Raw genomic sequence first — 23,579 nt, 5'->3', positions numbered from 1 at the left:
TACAATTCTAAATCCAATACATTTGGTCAATCTGCCGTTTTCAAAAGAACAGACAATCTACTCGGGCTCACTGAAGCCCATCTATTTCTCTTTATTGGACCATGACAATGAGCATCTTTGCTCCCACACAGGCCCTAAGCCCAGGGAAAACATGCAAAGTGAGCCCCAGAGACAGCACCAAGGAAAGGCAATGAGAAGAGAAATTAACTACCCCCCAAAAAACACAGAGACACATATGCACACACACATCACCATCATCAGTAGCAGCATATCTTTGCTGTTTTACCTGAAGTACTGAGTACCCAATATACTGGTCATCATAGTGTGTGTGTGTGTGTGTGTGTGTATGTGTGTGTGTGTGTGTGTGTGTGTTTTAACAAATAATGGGAGAGGGAGATGAGTCAGGGAAAAGGATGTTCTTAATATTTATTCAGTGTTTATATTAACTCATGAAATCCTCACCTCTCTGCAGAAGTTGGTGCCATTAGCTCTGTTGTACAATGATGAAACTGGAAACGAGGACGAGATGGGGAATGGAATGTCTCTGATGTTACACAGCCAATAAGAGGGAAGGCTAGGATACAACCAAAGCATTGTGGATGTCAACACCCATCCCATAGGCTGTCTGTAGACAGAGCTGGTCACAGTGACTTAGGCATTACTCAGGCCAGAGTATAGATTGTCTCCATTAAGCATGAAGAGCTAACTAATAAGCGTGAAGAGTCATTTCATTCATCAAAATTAAGATGATTATATAAGCTTTATTTTTAAGAAACATAAGGAATTGGGTATTACCAGGATAGTAGCATAAACTACTTATTAAGGGTCATTAAAAATGAAGAGAATGCAGCAACTCTCCATCATAAACTTCACCCCTAGTCTAATATTTATTTTTATTCAGGGATGTGCAAATGTGCCCTCTTAATTTACAACCTATCAAATTTTTTTCATTCTGTATCTTCTTTGGTAAGGAAGGACATATAACACCAAATAAAATAGAGAATTACACAAGTTTGGATAAATTTTTAAAACTAACATGTTAATGTGAAGCATGGAATTCATTCTTTTCTGCAAGCAGGCATTGTGCTGACTTTTTGCTTTTCTAGTTTTAGGGCAACTGTGGAAAAACAATAAAAAGCTTTAGGGAAGAAAATCCATTTTAGAGTCCAGTAAAAGTATTAAACAGAACTAACAATGGAAGGAAATGCATTTGTGCAGTGAATATGTTCTCAAGACAGACAGAACATCAGGTCAAAGTCTCGGACTGAGGCCTCCCACCTTCTCAATTTGCCTTGTGCGTCTACCTACAGATCTGCTCAATTCAATACTCAGCTGTTCTTGCATGCACTTCGGAATCCCAAACCCTCCAAGAAACTAAGTAAACATCAGTGCTAACAGAGAATATAAAAGACTGTGAGGAAGCTCATTAACACCAAAAGATGGCAGAAGAGTCTGCTTGGGAGTTTGATGAAGTTTAAGAAATGCTTATGAGATAATTATGATTAATTCAAGGGTGGAGCATTGTGATAAATTGTTCTACAATTAAAAAAAAAACTCAATGGTGTCTTAGTTGGTTTTCTGTCACTATAACAGAATACCACAGACGAAATAATTGTAAAAGCAATCTATTTCTTACAGTTCTGGAGGATGGTAAGTCCGATATGAAGAAGCTGGATCTGGTGAGAGGCTTTTGCTATGGCATAACATAGCGGAGAGCATGGCATGATGAGAGAGAGCACGCATGTCAGCTAGGGTCTCTCTCCTCGTCTTAGAAAGCCACTGATGCCATGACAGGCATTGCCCAGCCTCCTCATGACCTCATCTATTCCTAATTACCTCCCCAAAGGCCCCACTTCCAAATACCATGAACATACACATTTGAGGATTACATTTCTAACACATGCACTTTTTTTTGGTTTTTTGAGACGGAGTCTCGCTCTGTCGCTGAGGCTGGAGCACAGTGGCGCGATCTCAGCTCACTGCAAGCTCCGCCTCCTGGGTTCACACCATTCTCCTGCCTCAGCTTCCCGAGTAGCTGGGACTACAGGCGCCCACCACCTCGCCTAGCTGGTTTTTGGTATTTTTTAGTAGAGACGGGGTTTCACCGTGTTAGCCAGGATGGTCTTGATCTCCTGACCTCGTGATCCACCTGCCTCAACCTCCCAAAGTGCTGGGATTACAGGCATGAGCCAGTGTGCCTGGCCAACACATGTAGTTTTAGGGGACACATTTAAACCATAGAAAATGGCCGAAGGAATCTAATCTTAAGCTTCTTTCTACATCCTCAGAATGAAGCCCTCTTTTTGCTTAGAAGGGAGTTTCCTCACTCTGTTTTGCCTTGTATTATGGTTATTTAGCTCCAGACTAGAGCATAAGCATCTAGCTGGAAGAGAACATGTCTTAACAAGTTCTGCATCCCAATATATCTCAAAGATCTCCTGGTTCACAGCACACACACATTCTTTATGAGTTTGCTGAATATGTGGTCAGCTGTGTTAAGGTGTCTCCATTATTAAACTGGCAACCAACACACAGGAAGTAAACGCTAAACATAAAGTATTCATGGCTACAATTATTCAATTACCCAGAGAAATATCCATCGAGCTTCCACCAAACCAGGCTGTAGACAAAGGGCCAGGAAACAACTAAGGAGAAGGACAGACTCAAGGAAGGATCTCTATTCTCATGGAACTCAGAACCAAGTAAAGCAGACATCAATCCAAAAGATAACTTCACAAATATGTAATAAATTATATTATAGCAAGTGCTGCAAAAGAGAGGTCTGAAGGAACTTCATGAAATTTGAGATATCAGGAAGAATTTCACTAAGGAGGTGGTATGGAAGCATGAATCTGAAAGGTGAACAGGAGTCAGAAAGTTGAAGGGGTATGAAGTTCAATGTGCATTTATGAGACAGGCCTGGGGCAATAACTCCATAGTGATCTTCAACTCACTAACAAAAACCCAAACTGTAGAGAATCACTTGGACCTAGGAGGTGGAGGTGGCAGTGAACTGAGATCGCACCACTGCGCTCCAGTCTGGGTGACAGAGCAAGACTCCACCTCAGAAAAAAAAAGAACAAAAAAAAAGCTTGTAAACTATTTTCTTCCATGTCAGAACCATTCATTTATTTCACAAGCATTTATAAAATGTCTTCTAGATACTGTGCAAACCCAATGCTTACTCAATAGCACTCATAGCATTGTGGGGGGGACAAGCATAGGAAAGTATACATTATATCCCACTTGGCAGATGCTGTGATCTAGTTATCAACAAAGGCAGGAGAAGAACCTAGTGGGGCATCCAGCTCTGCCTGGTGCCCTCAGGAAACATTTCATAGAGGGCTGGAACTTGCCAGATGGCAAAGTGATGGAAGGCATGTTAGTCAGAAGAAAGAACCTCATAAGAAGGAATAAATGAAGGAAATAGAGCTAATGCTTGTGCCATGGTAGAACAGCTTGTGTAAACTGGCATCCAGGAGTGAATCTGGGGGAGGGAGTGGTGGCACTCACCGTCAGTCAGGATAAAAGGCGGAAAAGAGAAGCAGCTTTAGAGAAATGGCAGTAAACAACAAGGAGAAAGGAGCTGTGATTGGGTCAGGTTTATGGGACAAATAGGGGGAGAAACCTGGTAGGTGATTGGGGTTTAGTGTGAAAGCTCAGCAGAGAGGTTTCATCTGGATACCATTCATATACAAACAGCAGTATAATAAACAAAAATTCTCCAGGGAGAGAGCATGTAGAATGAAAGGAGAATACCACATGCCCAATCTGTTATATGCTATTGGGAGAACTTGGCAAGTTACTTAAACTTTCTGCGTTTGAGTTTTCTCAGCCAGGAAATGGATATGATAATGCCACATTGTTTATGAGACTAGTGTGGGGAGTGAGTAACACAATGCAATCAAGCACTTGAACAGCTCTCAGCACATGGGTTTTTGGTTACATTCAAGAAGGACTATGCAGATAAGGGGTTCATAAAGGAGCAGTATGATGGACAGGGAGAAAAACTCACAAGAGGGCAACTAGCTATTAAACTCATTCAACAAGATTTCAGAATACAACATTCATATAAAGAACCAACTGTATTTCCATACACTTGCAATGAACAATCTGAAAATGAAATTTAAGAAAATAACTCAAATTACAATAACATCAAAATGAGTAAGATACTTAGGAATAAATTTAACAAAAGATGCAAAACATATCTGGAAATTACAAACATGGTTGAAAGAAATTGAAGACACAAATAAATGGAAAAACACCCTGTGTCATGTATCACTGAGGGACTTATACTGCTAAGATAGTAATATTTCCAGGAATCACCTACAGATTCAATGCAATTCTTAAAAGCATCTCACTAACTACTCTGCAGAAACTGACAAACTGATCCCAAAATTTATATAAAAATTCAAGAGACCTAGAATAGTCAAAACAATGTTGAAAAGATAAAAATGAAAAAGCTGGCAGACTCATACTTCCTGATTTCAAACTCACATCAGGGATCTAATACATCAAGAAATTGTGGTACAAACACAGGATACACAGATAGATGAACAGAACAGAATTCAGAGTCCAGAAAAAGACCCTCATATTTACAGTCAATTGTTTTTGGACAAGGGTGCCAAGAAAATTCAATTCAAAAGGGAGAAGGAATAGTTTTTCAACAAATGATGCTGAAACAGGTAAAAGAATAAGGGGAGCACCTCTCCCTCACACCATACACAAAATTGACTCAAAATAGATCAAATACCTAAATATAAGAGCTGAAACTATAAAACTCTTAGAAGAAAACATAGTTATAAACTTTGATGACCTTGGAGTAAACAATGTTTTCTTAGATGTGATACCAAAAGTATGAGAAACAAGATTAAAACTAAGTAAATCTGATTTCATCAAAACTGAAGGACACAATCAAGAAAGAAGTAACCCACAGAATAAGTGAGTATTGTTATAAATCATGTGTCTGATAAGGGACTAGTTCCAGTATATATAAAGAACTTCTACAATTCAACAACAACAAAACAACTCAATTTGAAATGGGCAAAAGACTTACAAGGGCATTTCTTGAAAGAAGATATATGAATATATTGACTATATTTAGTAGTCAATAAGAAGATATACAAATAGTCAATAATAAGTCAATAACATGAAAAGATACTCAACATAATAGTCACCAGGAAAATGCAAATCAAAACTGTAACAAGCCTGTAATCCCAGCACTTGGGAGGCTGAGGCAGGTGGATCACTTGAGATCAGGAGTTCAAGACCAGCCTAGCTAACATGGTGAAACTCTCTCTCTACTGAAATTACAAAAAAAAGTTATCCAGGTGTGGCGGCGGGTGCCTGTAATCCCAGCTACTCGGGAGACTGAGGCAGGACAATTGCTTGAACCTGGGAGGTGGAGGTTGCAGTGAGCCAATATCGCACCATTGCATTCTAGCCTGGGCGACAAGAGTGAAATTCCATCTCAAAAACAAAGCAAAACAAAACAAAAAACTATAAAGTACTACTTCATACCCACTTGGATGATTATAATCAACAACAACAAAAAACCCAGAAAATAACAAATAAATGTAGGCAAGGATGTGGGAACATTTGAACCCTTGTGCATTGTGCATTGCTGGCCAAAATGTAAAATTATACTGCTGTTTTGGAAAAAATTCTAGCAGTTCCTCAAAAGGTTAAACAGAATTATAATATGACCCAGCAATTCCCTTCCTTTGTATATACCCATGATAAATAAAAACACATAGCCACACAAAAATTTATACAAAGATACTCATAGTAATATTAAGCATAATAGCAAAAAAGTGGAAATAGCACAAATGTTTGCAACTAATGAACGGATAAGTAAAATGTGATCTATCCATTCAATGAAATATTAGTCATCAAGAAAAAGGAACTGGTACACACTACAACATGGATGAATCCTGAAAATCTTACGGTAAGTAAAAGAAGCCAGTAACAAAAGACCACACATACTGTATGGTTCCATTATATGAAATATTCAGAATTGCAAATATACAGAAAGGGTATTTGTGGCTGCCTAGGGATGGGGTGGGGTAGGCACTGCAGGGAAGCAAGAAATAACTGATAATAGGTACGAGGTTTCTTGAGGGTCAATGAAGTATCCTAGAACAGTGGTAATGGCTGTGCTGTAAAACCCTGTGAATGTACTAAAAACTGCTGAAATGTATACTTTAATAGGGGAAATTATATCTCAATAAAGCTTCTACTTAAAAATAGACATCAGGAGGGCCAGTAATCCACTGTATATAATCCATTATCTACTGAAAATGATTCACACATATAGAGCATCAGGTCACAGACCCCAGTATGAGGAATAACCTGTTAAAAGGTAACAGACCTCAGCTTTATTCCTACTAGGCAAATAATTGAAATATCCCAAATATTCACGGAAGAGGAACAAACCCTGAAATATTCATACCATGAAAAACAGTACCCTAAATGAACATATTAATACCTTAAGAAAAAGCAGTACAGGCTGGGCACGGTGGCTCATGCCTGTGATCCCAACACTTTGGGAGGCTGAGGCAGGTGGATCACTCGAGACCAGGAGTTCGAGACCAGCCTGCACAACATGGTGAAACCCGTCTCTAGTAAAATTACAAAAAATTACCCAGGCCTGGTGGTGTGTGCCTGTAATCCCAGTTATTCGGGTGACTGAGGCATGAGAATTGCTTGAACCCAGGAGCAGAGATCACACCACTGCACTCCAGCCTCCGCAACAGAGTGAGACTCCACCGTCTCAAAAAAAAAAAGAAAGAAAAAAGAAAAGGGGCCGGGTGTGGTGGTTCAAGCCTGTAATCCCGGCACTTTGGGAGGCCGAGACGGGCGGATCACGAGGTCAGGGGATCGAGACCATCCTGGCTAAAATGGTGAAACCCCGTCTCTACTAAAAAATACAAAAAAAAAAAACAAAAAAAAACTAGCTGGGCGCGGTGGCACGTGTCTGTAGTCCCAGCTGCTCCGGAGGCTGAGGCAGGAGAATGGTGTAAACCCGGGAGGCGGAGCTTGCAGTGAGCTGAGATCCGGCCACTGCACTCCAACCAGGGCAACAGAGCGAGACTCCGTCTCAAAAAAAGAAGAAAAAAGAAAAGAAAGAAAAAAAGAGAAAACACTACAAAAAATGATACATGCAACAACCTCTTTGAACCTGACGGTGGCCTGCTGGGTGCTGGAAATGTTACATATCTTAATGTGGGTGGTGGTTACACAGATGTTAACACCGTTGTTACATGGCCAATATCCAGATTATTCTATCTTATTCATTTAAAATTATCATGAAAATAAAATCTCAAGTTTAAAAAATCTGAAAACTCAAAAATCTAATAGGATACATTTTCAGATCCCAGTTAGAGGAATAGGAGTGTTGAGATATCAAGTATGATAGAAATAGAAAGTAAATCTTTGATTTCACAAAGCAGGGGTTGAATGATTTTAATTGAGAACGTAGCTGGAAATCTTAAATACTGATGCCTACTTTATTTTTCTTATAACAAAAATCAGGATAGTGGAGGAAGGAATGCCATTGTGTTAATTTTGTAGATAGATACGGTCCAAAGTCAGTAAGTCAAGACGCCAAGATCTGTTATTCAAACAATAAGTGCCTGATTTAAAATTATCATCGTGGACATCAGAAGATGATGAGTGAGAAAATTTTAGTTAAGTGACATTGGGGGGTGTGAAGGGAATAGAAGGTATGTTGCAATAGGCCTGGGAATGATGGAAATGGAAGAGATGGCTAGAAAGACAAGAAATGTAGATTTCTCTTGAAACAAATGTGGAGATGAAGGAAAGGAGAAAGAATGACTAGTATAAGGTAATGCAGGGTTAGAGCGGTAGGAAAGATTCTGTATAGATCTGGTGATGGATAACTGATGGAGCAAATCTTCAAGGAAGCAGGAGTCACTGGGGTCTAGGATGCACACGGCAGCTCCGTCTTCAAGGAGGGGAGGAAAGAGAGAAGAGAGGGCAGGTGTTAGTTCAGAAGCTCAAATTAAAGCCGCCCAGACCAAGTCAAATCACTCAGCTCACAAAGACAGCAGGAGAAAGCCTGGTTGCGTTTTAATAATTTTTTAATAAAAGTACACTTTAAAACAAAAAAATGGGCACGATGCATGTATTTGGTTAAAAAAACCAAGGTGATTATAAAATGTTCTTTTATGCATAGCCAGTCCCCTTCATTCAGGAGCGACCCCCACCCCACCCAGTTTCTCTTTTCAGAAATAACAGCTATTTAAAAGAATGAGAACTTAGTCATCATCTTCTGATGTCCACGATGATAATTTTAAATCAGGCACCTATTGTTTGAATAACAGATCTTTGCGTCTTGACTTACTGACTTTGGACCGTATCTATCTACAAAATTAACACAATGACATTCCTTCCTCCACTACCCTGATTTTTGTTATAAGAAAAATAAAGTAGGCATCAGTATTTAATATTTCCAGCTACGTTATTTATAGTTTCTTCTAAAATATACAAGTGTTCTGTGATTTGTCCACAGCCTGTTTCTAAATCCTACCAAAAAGCCGGGTGCAGTGGCTCATGCCTACAATTTCAGCATTTAGGAGGCTGTGACAGGAGGATTGCTTGAGGTCAGGAGTTCGAGATCAGCCTGGGAAACATGGCAAGACACCGTATGTACAAAAAATACAAAAATAAGCTAGGCATGATAGCGCACACCTGTGATAGTTGCTACTCAGGAGGCTGAGGCAGGAGGATCTCTTCAGCCTAGGAGCGTGAGGTTGCAGTAAGCTGTGATCACACCACTACACTCCAGCCTGGGCAGCAGAGCAAGAACCTATCTCAAATAAATAAATACATATATACCCTATCAATAAAGAATATTAATAGGATTCTGTAACTATTTTTCACTGCAGGAGTAGGTAATAGGACTGGACCCACTGAGAGAGAAGGGTAATCTTCTTTCATCAAACTTTGCTAATTGAAGAATCATTTTCTGCCAGTAACATTTGGATCTTACTTTTTTTTTCTGGAGGTTTTTTTTTTTTTTTCCTCTAATTCTTAGTTGCCAGTTTTGGTATTTCAATTTGTCTCCTTTCAACCATTTCATGTGCTGGTATAAACAAGACTAATACATTATTTTAGATGGCATTAAAATTTCTGAATTCATGGTCTCTCACTTGATTGACAGAGTCCTGAATGCAGTCCAAGTTCAAATTCTTCCTTCTTCAGACATTATTTCATTTTTAAGTTTAGCATCCAGGCTTGTTAATGTAAAATCCAAAGCCAGTGTGATTATCTTTCCTTTATAAGAAATTTGTGTTTTTTCCTTTCTTTTTGGAAGAGTTAGAGTTTTCTCTTTAACCTTGGAGTTATGAAGATTCACAAGAATCCATTCAGAATTGCTTTTCAAGGGCTGGAGGGGGAGACAAGGGATAAAAACCCAATTTCTCTCACAGCCTGGGGACATTTTCTTCTATTTTTAAAAATTACAACATTCCAATCCCTATATCTTTTCTCTTTCTGAAGCTTCTATTAGATGATGGATTGATTGTACCTATTCTCAATTTCTCCAGCATCTTCTATTTTTAATAACCTTTCTTGTCCTCTGATTTTCCCTTTTTCATAGAAGTAGTTTCTTATCTTGGGAAATGTGCTACCACGCTGAATTTCAATGAGAATGCCCATTGTCATTGGTTGTGGCTGTTCTCCTAGCTTATCTGAGCTATCTCTGTCTCTGTTTGTTCATTTTAATCCTTCTTTTTCGTCTGCTCGTTTCCCCACATGTCTGCTGGTCTCTGGTTTTCCATTTAATTTATGAAAGAATCATCACGTTGGCTGGGACAGGTAGCTGGAGTGTGAGTACTCTTGAAGATGTGCAGTTCTGTTCATCAGCAGCCGATCCCCTGAATGGGAAGCCTGGGATGACTTGATACACACCCCTGTTATTTTCCTTTTCTTGAACTTGGTTGAACTAAACTGTCTCAACACTCCCTAATACTCTGAAAAAGCTTATACATAGACAGATAGAGGAAGGAAAGGATTGAGAAAAGAAAAAAAAAAATCCATCCCAAAGTACATAAAATATAAAAATATATGTCAAGAATTCAAAATGAGACCTCCTAGGCAGTGAAAATCATTATTAGGCCTATAGGGCCTAGATTGAGGGAAAATGCATTTTGATTTACTGAGTGACACAAGTTTCCCATTCAAGAATATTTTAGAAGAAACTTGAACTCATGTGAATGAGATAGAAGCATGATCTTAGGCAAAACAAACCCACAGCCTTTATCTGTATTTCACTCTAAATTAATTCTGCTTCAAAACACAGTCATGGAGCTGGGCATGGTGAAACACACCTGTAACTCCAGCTACTTGGGAGGCTGAGGCAGAAGGAGCAGGAGGATTGCTTGAACCCAGGTGTTCAAGACCAACCTGGGTGATACAATGAGACCCTGTCTAAACAAACAGCCAAAACTAGAGTGAAAATTATAGATTGGAAGAATTCAGATCTTCGAGAGTAAATGTTTGAAAAAGGTTGATAATTTAGTGTACTATTCTGCCCTAAATGTTCTATCTACAGCCTAAGCTAAAAGGTTTATGAAGCTAAAAGTTTTATACAGATTGTCTCTGCTCAGTTATTGACTTGGTTCCCACAAAATGTTATTAGCTTTAAACAAACCCTATATTTGAAGTTTGTACATGAGAACCCCTTAAAACTCTTAATAATACAAGGTGAATAATGGTCATTAAGAAACAAAAATCAACAAAAGGTAAATTCTTTAGGTAGAAAAGTATACTTTTATATATTTTTAGAATATTGATTTAAATAATGTTTATATTCCTTCTTAGCTGAATCTAAAAAAATGATAGATTTGTTAGTGGGAAATGTTTGATCATAAAAGAGACTTAAACACCCATGGCTCTACTTTACCCAAAAAAGCAGAATGCTTTTCCAGGAATCTTGTGTTGTAGTATTATAAAGACATCTTCCCTGGCAGTGGGGCAGGTATGGAAGCAAGAGACACATCTGGAGGGTCTCAGCTGCTCACTTCAAGATGCATACTTTCTGCAAGAATGAAGTCAGTGGATATAAATGGGACACTTCTTGGAACGGCGGGGATAGCATAAGTTATTTTTAAGGTTTCATATCCAAGAGACCAATAAGCCCACAGCTTAAGTATACAAATAAGATTCACTTATATTTGTCTAGAACAATTTCATTTGGGGAATATATGATGGCAAAAAATTCCAAAGAACCAAATAAAACATACTTAATGGCACTTTTTTTTTTTTTTTGAGACGGAGTCTCACTCTGTTGCCAGGCTGGAGTGCAATGGCACAATCTGGGCTCTCTGCAACCTCCTCCGCCTCCCAGGTTCAAGCGAATCTCCTGCCTCAGTCTCCCAAGTAGCTGGGACTATAGGTATGCACCACCACCTGCCTCGGCCTCCCAAAGTGTTGGGATTACAGGCATGAGCCACCACACCCAGCCGCTTAATGACACTTTTAAGACTGCCCAGAGCCTAACTACATTTGGGCATCTTCTGATTTCTTCATTTTCTATGTGAGTAAGGAAAACAAAAAGGAAAATCATGTGAATAACAAACAAGATTGTCGTCTTGGTCAGAGGACTGGTGACCAATGACCAATGCAGCAAGCTAACCTCTGCAGGGAAATAGTTACCCAAAGATAAAGTCAACTGGAGCACACGAATCTGCATGAATGGAAAATAAAGTATTTGATGCCAGTTACGAGGGCTCGATGCACTACTGTGTGCAGCTCAGACTATTTAATTCACTGTCAGCCCGTGGGCTACCCGTGTATTCTTGGTTAGGTGAATTTCTAGTGTTAGCCACCTAAACATTTAAAAAATTGGCAAGGTTTACAAAAAATGATTCTTTCAAACAATAATGAATTATTTTGTTGTTCATGCTTTTGGTGTCATTTGAGAATCCATTACCGAATCCAAGGTCATGAAGATTTACTCCTATGTTTCTCCTAACGGTTTTATGGTTTTAGTTCTTATATTTAGGTCACTGATCTATTTGAGTTAATTCTTATATATGGTGTGAGGTAGGTGTCCAGCTTCATTATTTTACATGTAGATATCCACTTATCCCACTACCATTTGTTGAAGAGGTAATTCGTCCCCCATTGAATGGTCTCAGCCCCCTTGTCAAAAATCAATCAACTATAAAAGTGACTTTATTTCTGGACTCTCAACTCCATCTCATTGCTCTATATGTCTGTGCATATGCCAGCACCACCCAATTTTGTTTACAGTAACTTTGTAGTTGATTTTGAAATTAGGAAGTATGAATCTTCAACTTTGTACTTCTTTTTAAGAACTTTTTAATCTATGTGAGGCCCCTTGTAACTCATATAAATAGGTAAAATAGGCTTCATCTAAGTTTTAAAAATTTGTACAACTAAGGGCATTACCAAGAAAATTAAAAGAGATCCTTCTTGGCCAGGCGCGGTGGCTCACGCCTGTAATCCCAGCACTTTGGGAGTCCAAGGCGGGCGGATCTCAAGGTCAGGAGATCAAGACCATCCTGGCTACTAACACAGTGAAACCCTGTCGCACTAAAACTACAAGAAATTAGCCAGGCATGGTGGCACGCGCCTATAATCCCAGCTACTGAGGAGGCTGAGGCAGGAGAATTGCTTGAACTTGGGAGGCAGAGATTGCAGTGAGCTGAGATTGTGCCACTGCACTCCAGCCAGGGTGACAGCTTGAGACTGTCTCAAAAAAAAAAAAAAGAAAAAAAGAGATCCTACTAAATTGGAGGAAACATATCTGAAAAGGATATAGTATACAGAATATATAAAGAAACTCTTACAATTGAATGACAAAAACACAAACAAGTCAACTAAAAAATGAACAAAGAAGCTGGGTGCAGCAGCACATGCCTATAGTCCAAACTATCAGAGAGGCTGAGGCAGGAAGATGGTTTGGCCCAGGAGTTCGTGTCCAGCCTGGGCACCATAGCAAGACTCTGTTTCTTTTAAAAAAAAAAAAAAAAAAGGACAAGGAAATTGAATAGATATTTCTCTACAGAATACATACAAATGGCCAACAAGCACATAAAAAGATATCATCATTAGTCATTAGGGAGATGTAAATTAATGAAGTATCACAATGAAGTACCACTTCACACCCACTAGAATGGCTATTTTTAAAACACAGAAAATAAAAAGTGTTAGCAAAGATGGAGAGAAACCAAAACCCTTGTGCATTGCTGGTGGTAATCTAAAATGGTCCAAAATCTGTGGAAGATATCAAAGATAGAATTACCAGCCAGAATACAATGTGTATGATACAGCAATTCCACTTTTGGTGGAAAAGAAATGAAAGTAGGGACTCTAATAGATCTTTGTGTGCCCGTGTTCACACAGTGGTATTACTCACAATAGCCCGAAGGTGGAAGCAATCCAAATGTCCATAGAAAAGATGAATGAATAAACAAAATGCAGTGTACATAAACAGGTGACATAGTTTGGATATTTGTCCCTGCCCACATTTTGTGTTGAATTGTAATCCCCAATGCTGGAGGTGGGGCCTCGTGGGAGGTGTTTGGATCATGGGCGCAGATTCCTTATGGCTTGGTGCTGTCCGTGCAAAGGTGAGTAAGTTCTTGCAAGATCTGGTCATTTAAAAGTATGTGGCATTCCTCTTCCCCACACCCCCAACCTGCAACTCTCCATTCCTTTTGCTTTCACCATGTGAAGTGCCTGCTCCCGTTTTGTCTTCTGCCATGATTGTATGCCTCCTGAGGCCTCCCCAGAAGCAGACACTGCTATGGTGTCTGTACAGCCTGCAGAACCTTGAGCCAATTAAGCCTCTTTTCTTATAAATTACGAAGTCTCAGGCATTTCTTTACAGCAATGCAAAAATGGACTAGGGCAACAGAAATATTATTCAGCCTTAAATGGGAAGGAAGCTCTAACACATGCTACAACATGGATGAACCTTGAGGACATTATGCTAAATGAAATAAGCCAGTCAAAAAAGACACATACTGTACGACTCCACTTATAGCAGGTACATATAGTAGTCAAATTCACAGACAGAAATAAGAATGGGAGTTGCCAGGGACTAAGGGAATGGAAGAAGGAGAGTTGTTGTTTTATGAGTATGGCGTTTGGGTTTTGCGAGATGAAAAGATTCTTAGAGTTGGATGGTGGTGATGATTGCATGACAATGTGAGTTTACTTACTGTCACTGAATTAATTACATGCTTGAAAATGATTTAAATGGAAAATTGTACGTTATATATATTTTACCATAAAACTAGATATGACTGCATGTATAAACATTTTTAGCAATAACTGAACCATGAATTAAAGATAATGTCCGTAACGAACATAATTGGCAGCGTTACCTAGGCAGACAGCTCCTCCTTATTCATCCACACTATAGTAAAAACAGCAAGGGTTGGGGGGATTGTGGAGCAAGGGGAGGGAGAGCATTAGGACACATACCTAATGCATGCCAGGCTTAACACCTAGATGGCAGGTTGATAGGTGCAGCAAACCACCATGGCACGTGTATACCTATGTAACAAACTTGCACGTTCTGCAAAAAAAAGAAAAGAAAAGAAAAAAAAGACAGCAACCATCTCATCTAATCTGACAAGATAAACAAAACAAAACTAATATATTGAGAAGACCAATTAAAAAGCACATCTTCATGCTGGCCTTAAGTCCCTACTGTATTATTGACTGTGTGAAGCCATCACTATTAGCCATGGCGTCTAACACTCAGCCCCTAGACCTGTGCTGCCCACACAATGCCACTGGCCCCTTGAAATGCAGCTGGCTGAACTGAAATGTGCTGCCCTGGATTTTGAAAACTTAGAATAAAAACTTTTTTTTAACTTCATTCATAAATTCTGATGTTGATTACAAGTTGAAATGATCATCTTTCATAGATCTGTGAGTATATCCCCTACTTTACTATCAGCCACAGCTGTGATCGTCTTGCCATTTCAGATTGGGGAGACTAGGTGGCCGTTGTCATTACTGATCCTGTGAGAATGTAAAACTGGATAATATATGAAATGCAAAATAAAACAAAATTAAAAAAAAAATATATATATATATATATACACACACACATATGTATACTTTTTTGAGACAAGGTCTCACTCTCTTGCCTAGGCTGGAGTGCAGTGTCTCAATCACGGCTCACTATAGCCTCAATCTCCCAGGCTCAGGTGATCCTCCCACCTTAGCATCCCCAGTAGCTGCGACTACAGGCTCATGCCACCACACCTGGCTAACTTTTTGTATTTTTGGTAGAGACAGAGTTTCATCATGTTGCCCAGGCTGGTCTCGAACTCCTGGGCTCAAGCGATCCACTTCCCTCGGCCTCCCAAAGCGGTGGGATTACAAGTGTAAGCCACCTTGCCCAGCCTAAAAATCTATTACTTCAAATTAATTTCATCGTTTTACTTTTTAAAATGTGGTTACTACAAATACAAAATCATATGTGGCTCACACTGTCTGCACTGCTGGAGAACATAAAAACAAATCTCTATACACAGTTTAATAACACATAATACTTAATTTAAATAAGCTTGATTTTTAAAAAATGCTTATAATCCTCTTTTGAGGTTTTCTATTAATAGTGAAAGACAAAAAGCCATGAGCCACTGGAAAAACATTTATTTTCCCGCTGTGGCAAAATATATACAATAATCCACCAGAATGTATGGCACAAACTAAAATTCACTTCTTTCTCAAAATCCTATGGGAAGACATATAGAAAAAAAAACTGCTGACGGTGTGAAAAACCAATGCAGTTGTTCCTTTGTATCTGTGGGGGATAGTTTCCAGGACACCTGTGAATACCAAACTTTGTGACACTCAAGTCATATGCATAAGGAGTAGTACTTGCCTATATACGTACACCCTCTTGGATACTTTAAATCATTTCTAGGTTACTTATCATACCTAATACAACTTAAATGCTATATAAATAGCTGTTATGCTGCATCATTTGGGAAATAATGACATGAGAAAGAAAGTCTACATTTTCAGTACGGGCACAACCATCTTTTTTTCCCCAATTTTTTTTTCAGTTGGTTGAACCTGCAGATGTGGATGCCACAGAGACAGAGGGGCACCACCGTATTAGAAGTTACAGAGAGAGAGCTTTGCTAAACAGTTGGGTAAAAGTTCAAATGTTCCCAATACACTTCAGCTCATTTATTATTTGCTAGAATGATTCTCTTTCAACAATAAGATACTTTAGTACATATATTCTTCTTTCAGTGTTTATTTATGCACTTATTTCTGTTCTTTTTTTCTCTCTCTGTCCTACTCCCTACTTGAATATCAATATCTTTGTCTCAGTCAATAGCAACAGGAAGGCAGGGACTTTTGGTTCATTCTCCAGCACATCCATGCTTCTAGCCCAACGTCAGGTACATGAGAAACACTCAGTACATATTGATTATTTGCTGTGGAAATACATTTTGTGTGTGTGTGGTCCAACAAAGGAAAGTTGTAGCAGCGAAGATAATTGAACTATAAAAAAGTAAATAAAGTTTTTTGAAAAACTCTACTTAAAACCACTCAAAGGTTAGCAATGCCAATTGAAATAAAAACTTACACAAAGATACGTGATAACATGATAGAAACAGAATGAGAGGTGAGTTTACTGCATCATTCATCACTACACTATTGCAGAAAAGATCTTGAAGCCAAAAGTAGGCGGGAGCTACTGGATAGCATGCACTTGGATATGTTATTTTTCATTTATAAAAATCAGACTTTTAAAATACAATAGAATCTTTCCAATACTTTACATGCAGACGTGCAGCAACCATGAAAATATTTTCTATCACACAATGGCTTGCTAGTTACTCTGTAGCAAATAAAAATAATAATAAGAAGAAGAAAAGTTGCAGAACTAATATCAAGGTGTGTATTTTTTTTTAATACAAAAAGCACTGTTCTAAGTTTATTGATGTTTTCTACTTGATAGGTCTTCAGTAGCAAGCCATAGGGCAGGTATTTTCCAAAAATACGCATCCTTTCTTCATCTCTGTAATTTAAAGGTGAGAGACACAGCACCTGCATTGGAAACCTACTCATCCTATAGAGACAGCATTTTGAAAAGAGACACATAAAAATGATTCCACCCTTACGTGATATTGCTCAAAGCAGTGTAAATGTGTCCTTAAAATTAACTCTCCAATCGGCACAATTAAGAACCTGAAAATCGGCCAGGCGCGGTGGCTCAAGCCTGTAGTCCCAGCACTTTGGGAGGCCGAGACGGGCGGATCACAAGGTCAGGAGATCGAGACCATCCTGGCTAACACAGTGAAACCCTGTCTCTACTAAAAAATACAAAAAACTAGCCGGGCGAGGTGGCTTGCAGTGTGAGCCGAGATTTGGCCACTGCACTCCAGCCTGGGCGACAGAGCGAGACTCCGTCTAAAAAAAAAAAAAAAAAAAAAGAACCTGAAAATCAAATTTAAAAATTAATTTTAGAGGCTGTCCAAATGCAGGATTTCCTTAAGTGTGGAACCATTTGACAAAAATACACGAATACAATATATTTTTATTAGATATCAAAAATATGTGGTGAGCATCAAAGATAATGAGAGACAAGGGAAGGATTCCCTAAAAAGTTGATATGTTAGCAAAAGTCTGAGAGAGGTAATGGCATGAACTCTGTAGAAACCTGTGTGTGGGTGGTGGGTTTCTTCTGGCAGAGAGAACAGTAGGTGCAAACACAGATGTTTGTCCAACGTGCTCAAGACATGTGGATAAATTCTTGAACGGAGAGAGAAAAGCACATGAGGTCAGCAAAGTAGAGGGGCCAGGACAGGCAGGTCATGTAGAGCTTCGTAAGCACAGGGAAAAGGTCAGCTTTTATTCTAAGACAAACAGGAGATAGCTGGAGGGTTTTGAGCAGAGAAATGATAGGGTGGGACCTCCATTGTAAAAGTACCCCTTCAAGGGCCTGCAGGCCAAGGGTCTGGAGTGGAGGCAGGATTCCAGTCAGAAGTCTCCAGCAACAATCCCGATACACGCCGAGGGTGGCTTGTACCAGGGTAGAGGCAGCAGGAGAGGTAGGCAGCACCATCACTGCAACTAGCTCGCCCGTGAGACAGCCCACACCCTATCTTTGCTACTCTTCCTTTGCCGCTACTCTACTCATTCAGTCAGTGGGGGCCTCTGATATGCATATCGTTCATACACCAGCACCCTCAACTGCACACCCACTGCCAGGACCTCTCCCTAAAACTGCTGGCTCGTAGACCTCTCTCCTGCCTCAACATCTCCACCTGGGTGCCATGCACACACCCCAGATAGAACATGTACAAGTCTAAACACCCTGTAACACCCCAAAACTGCTCCCCTATAGTTTTCTTTGTCTCCCCCTCCAGTCACCCACTGGATGCAAAGCAATGCAAGTCACTGGTGAACCCAGCAAGAGGCGCTTCAATGGCACCGCAGGGTAGAATAAGATTGCAGTGGATTGAGAAGTGAGCATAAAATGTAGAAATTGAGATAGGCAGCTCAGAGACACTTGCTGAGACTTTGGTTGTGAATCAGAGGAAAGATTGTGAATTGGTGGCTACATGGTACACAGTTTTGATTTGTTACATTTTTAAAAATTAATTTTCAAATACAGATATATAGACATGTATACATTTTAAAGAGAAGGTAACAGCTGAATTCACCAGCAAGATTAAATGTAAGTTCCTGCTGAGGGTCAAAAGGAAGTGCTATGGTCAGAGTGGGGAGGCTCCCTCTGGTCCCCTAGAAATGCAAGAGTTTCCAGTCCTGAAAAGGTCCTCCTGTGCCTGTGGAGCATAAGAAGAGTGATGGAAAAAGAGTGAAGTGACCTTGGATGATATCTGAACATGAGGTCAGGAGGAAGACAATGAACCAGGGGCCAACACCCTTGGTGAGTGAAGAACAAGTTCCAGGAGGTCCGGAGAGAGCAAGGGCATATAGTAAGGATCTAGGAGCCATTAATCAATGAAAATTTATTTGTGTCTCCTCCACGGTGACCAGGCAGGTTAGCGATACTGCTAAAGGGGGTAATAGCTACTAATGTGTCTAGAATCCAATGATCAATAACTTCATACAGTCCCTATACCTGAGGAGCCCTTGACAGGGTTCCAGTCAAGGCCAGGACGCCCATTTACACAGATGAACAGCTCAAGGCTAGAAAAACAAGAATATGAACCAAGGCATGTTCTTTCATATTCAAAACCATACGAATTTAGTTAGAGTCAGGAACTCCCATGGGGAGATGAGTCCAGTCAACAGAGGAAAGGAACGTTGGCAAAAGGAGGAAAGTGGATTTAACTAGATAAAAAATAGAGTCCCAATTGGTCCAATGAAAACTGAAAGATATATAGGAAAAAAGCGAACGTTTTAACATTCATTTGAGAGTGTGAGCTCTGGTAAATGAGAAAGGGCTGAAGCTGAAGCCAGAATTCCATCCAGAAATAAAGTACAAACTCTAAGACAATGGGCTTCATGCCAAGTTGTAAAAGAGAGGAATAAACCTGAGACACTGAGAAAGAGGAACCACTCACATATTCATCAGATAGCAGCCACCCAAACAGCCTGAATCCTTATTACCTAGCTAGAATCCAGAGGTTCTAGGCAAGCTTCATCTTCAAAACACCTTTTGACTTACTTAGCTCTTAGTAGCCCCATTTTACAGGTGAGAGAGCTGAGGCTCTGGATGGTTAAAGAGACAGCTAGTGACAGAATCCACATTTGAACTCAAGTTTAAGTAAGTCCAAATACACATGGAAGAAGAGCAGTCAATCACAATAGCCTAGGGGGCCAGAAACATGGTCTAGGCTTCCGTTAAAACAAGGAAGCTATGGATGAACATTTCACGCCATGCAGGTATCTGGGGACAGAATCTTCATTAACGTTTTAGTGCACTTAGACATAGCAATCATAGCTAATCTGGGAAGGCACTCAAACCAATCCAAATTAGTAACAACCGAACAAGGAGCGCTGGACTCTAAAATGTTGCAGAAGGAAGCCTTTCAGACTAACCTATAATATTGCCAAGCAACTTTGAAACTTACATAATATTCATTTTAAAAATGCAACGATGATGTCAGCCAGTTTATAATGGATAACTGTGTATGTTTTCTGACACATCAAAAATGTTATACATGCTTCATATAAGGTCCACACCAAAAGCTGAACTCTGAACAACTACACCAAGAGGTCAAGAAAACACATGTTTAGAGGAAAACATGGGTTATACTTACATCATGGGATATTTGATTCATGATTTGAATGTAGCCTTAACACTAGGGGCAAAAGTGTCCTCATAAGCCTGACCAGAGAAGGCCCAGGCCATGGGAGACTAGAGTCAGAACAGGGAGTCCCATTTGTTGGTCTTTGCCAGTCTTAAGAGAAGGTAAGGGAAGATAAGAAGATAATTAGTATTTACGTATCTTTCAATGCTGGGGTAAAAGACTCACAGTTTCTAATTAGTATAAGTTTCCTATTTAGTACAAGTCCTACAACCAAGAGGTCTGGGTTCCATCTGCAGTCTTAGGGTTGCAGGGCAAGACCCTTCTGCCCCAAACACAGCTTCTGTTTCCATAATGGAAGTGGAACAACATCAGTGGAATCTGGAATTGTCCTAAAGGATAGAGAATACAACTGAATATTCTTTTTTTTTTGAGACAGTCTCGCTCTGTTGCTCAGGCTGGAGTGCAGTGGTGCGATCCCGGCTCATTGCAAGCTCCGCCTCCAGGGTTCACGCCATTCTCCTGCCTCAACCTCCCAAGTAGCTGGGACTACAGGTGCCCACCACCACACCCCGCTAATTTTTTGTATGTTTTAGTAGAGACGGGGTTTCACCATGTTAGCCAGGATGGTCTCGATCTCCTGATCTCATGAGCTGCCCGCCTCGGCCTCCCAAAGTGCTGGGATTACAGGCATGAGCCACTGCGCCCGGCCCTGAATATTCTTACAGAACACCTCTGTAAGAATAAACATATCACCAAAAAGTTACCAGCACAAAAATCAACAATATTTTGTTTGAAATGCAACAAAAAAGACAAAGTTGAATATTTCTACAATGTTTTAACTTAATTGGCTCATTGTTTCACATTAACTCCCAATGGCAACTTACTCAACATGATTTTTTTTCTCAGTCGCCAGAAATGGTCTCTTGTCAAAAGCATACACTGAATGTGAAGAAAGGGTTGGTAGTGGAACATTTAGCATGTGACTAAACGGTTTGAGTGGTCGTTGGTAACGAAGCAGCATTGTGATCAAGCGTCAACAAAATGGTACATAGTCAAAGAGAGACAGGCATCAATGGATAGCTATTTAATCAGAGATAGACAAGTACATGGAAGTATGGTATCCACAGTGTTTCATGTACAGTTGTTCCTCAACTTACCATGTGGCTACGTCCTGATAAACCCCTCATAAATTGACAATATCATGTCAAAAATGCATTTAATACAACTCATCTACTGTACACCATAGCTTAGCCTTGCCTACCTTAAATGCGCACAGAACACCTTCATTAGCCTACAGTTGGGCAAAGTCTTCTGGCAACACAATCAATTATAGAGTACCAGTTGTTTCCCTTGGTGATCTTGGGGATAACTAAGAGCTGTGGCTCACTGCCACTGCCCAGCATCATGAGAGAGTATCATACAATGTATCACTGCATATCGCCAGTCCAGGAAAATACCAAAAATTGAACTACAGTTTCTACTGAATGTATATAGTATTTCCACCATTGTAAAGTCAAAACATCATACACTGAAGCATTGCAAGTTGGGAGTCATCTACCGATTTGTTCATATTAGTATATATAGAGTCAGATTGTGTTTTTTAACAGCTTCATAAGACTCTGCTGAGGAATAAGCTATCATTTATTAACCACTTTCTTGCAATTTTCAGTCTTTTGCTCAATGAATAGCCTTATACATAAATATTTCATGCTTCTGAGCCTATCTGTAGAGAAAACTCTTATAAATGGAACTGCAGAATTAAAGGGTAGGTACACTTCAAATTTGGTAGAGATTGCCTGTTGCCGTTGAAAATTACTACCAGGTTCTCCATCTCCTGTCCCATGGTGGTGTATGAGTGCTGTTTCCCCAGACCTTGCATAATATGGTGTATTATCAAACTCTTTGATCCCTGCCATTGAAACAAGATGTCTGTTTCTCATTACTGAATTAATTGCATTTACTTAATTTGGCTGACATTGAGCACCTTTTCTGTTCAAAGTAATTGGTATTTGTGTCTTTGAAACCGGTGTGTTCTTGTTCTTTGCTCAGTTTTCAGTCGTTTGCCAGGATGGTGTTATCTTAGATTAAGGCCATGGCTCTCCAGCTGTGCTTGAAAGAGCAGCACTATCCCCTTCATCAGGACCTTCTTAGAAACGCCTGGTCCCCTTTGAGTCAGATCAGCTGAATCAGAGACACGTGGGTTTCAAGTCAGCAATCGCAGGCTTAGCAAGGCCATCAGGTGATTCTGATGCTTACAAAATTTGAGAAGCACTGTATTTTAAAAAATCAGGCCTCATCTAAAATATGTTGCAAATATCTTTCCTTTGATGTTGTTTATTTTTTATTGTCTTCTGGACAGAAATTTAAAATTTCTGTGTATTCCAATTTAACAAACTTGTCCTTTTTAGTATTTCAGTTTGAGTTCATCCTTAAAAAGTCCTCTCCTACTCTGAAACCACTAAAAATTCTCCCATATTTACCTTTTCATTTTTTGTGTTTAAATATTTGTTACAACAACTTGATTTATTTCTGCATCTTGAAACTATTGTGTATGTGGAGGAATTTAAACTAGCATTTAAAGAATGGAAGAACAAAAAAGAGGTGCACAAAGCATTATATGTAAATCTGGCAAAATTAAAAAAAAAATAGATAAGCACATGATTTTCATGATATTCAGAGAAATTCAGGTTCTTTTCAAAATCTGGGTTACCCAGCCATTTCTATTATCCAGTAGTTCTATCTCTTCTTGGCTTGCAAACATTTACACAGACCTTACTAAAAAGCTAATGTCAGTTTTACATTTTGTGGTCTGCTCCCATTCATTCTGTAGGTAAGAACCCAGTGAAGGCCAAAGAAGTCCCAAGAGAGAAGCACAAAGGTAAAGAGAAGGAAGCAAAAGTCCTAGTCAATCCTTTTTTAAGTGTCAGATGACTGTTTTATAGGCAAGGAGGCAATGAAATACTCCATTGATCGTGTGTGTGTGCGTGTGTGTGTGTGTGTGTGTGTGTATGAGTGTAATTGGGGCGGTAGGTAGCTGGGTAATAAGGCTGGGGAGATGAGTCTAAGTTTGTACAAAAATGGCATTGAGCTGGATTTTTTTATGCAAATAGAGAGCTGAGTGGACGACTCCACCTGGATTTGCCCTCAATGCAGAAACCTGGATTCTGATCACTTTTCCTTTTTGTTCAGCATCTCCTAGACAGAAACTCCCAAACTCAAAAGGCACAAAGGTGCTCCAATAAAACAATCAGAAAGTAAGGTTGACAGAGGAAGGAAAGCTTCCTCCTTCAAAGGCTCCTTTGTCTGAGCTCTGATGAGCATCTA

The 23,579-nt window shown here is 39.6% G+C and overlaps 1 protein-coding gene across 4 annotated transcripts in view; it reads right to left on the bottom strand.

Annotated features, from left to right (window-relative positions):
• DIRAS2 (DIRAS family, GTP-binding RAS-like 2) overlaps nt 1–23,579 on the bottom strand; it is a 31,892-nt gene that overhangs the window by 4,151 nt on the left and 4,162 nt on the right. The window contains exon 1 of one of the 4 annotated variants that reach the window (XM_011948013.1): nt 12,623–12,710. The exons of the other annotated variants lie outside the window; for them this stretch is intronic. The gene's annotated coding sequence lies outside the window, so the exon portion shown is untranslated. Of the gene's footprint in view, nt 1–12,622; nt 12,711–23,579 lie in introns of those variants that run through there. 4 annotated transcript variants of the gene reach the window in all.

The sequence above is a fragment of the Colobus angolensis genome, unplaced genomic scaffold (assembly GCF_000951035.1).
Source record: "Colobus angolensis palliatus isolate OR3802 unplaced genomic scaffold, Cang.pa_1.0 Scaffold272, whole genome shotgun sequence".
Lineage (NCBI taxonomy): Eukaryota > Metazoa > Chordata > Mammalia > Primates > Cercopithecidae > Colobus > Colobus angolensis.
This window is presented reverse-complemented; position numbering and strand designations above follow the sequence as displayed.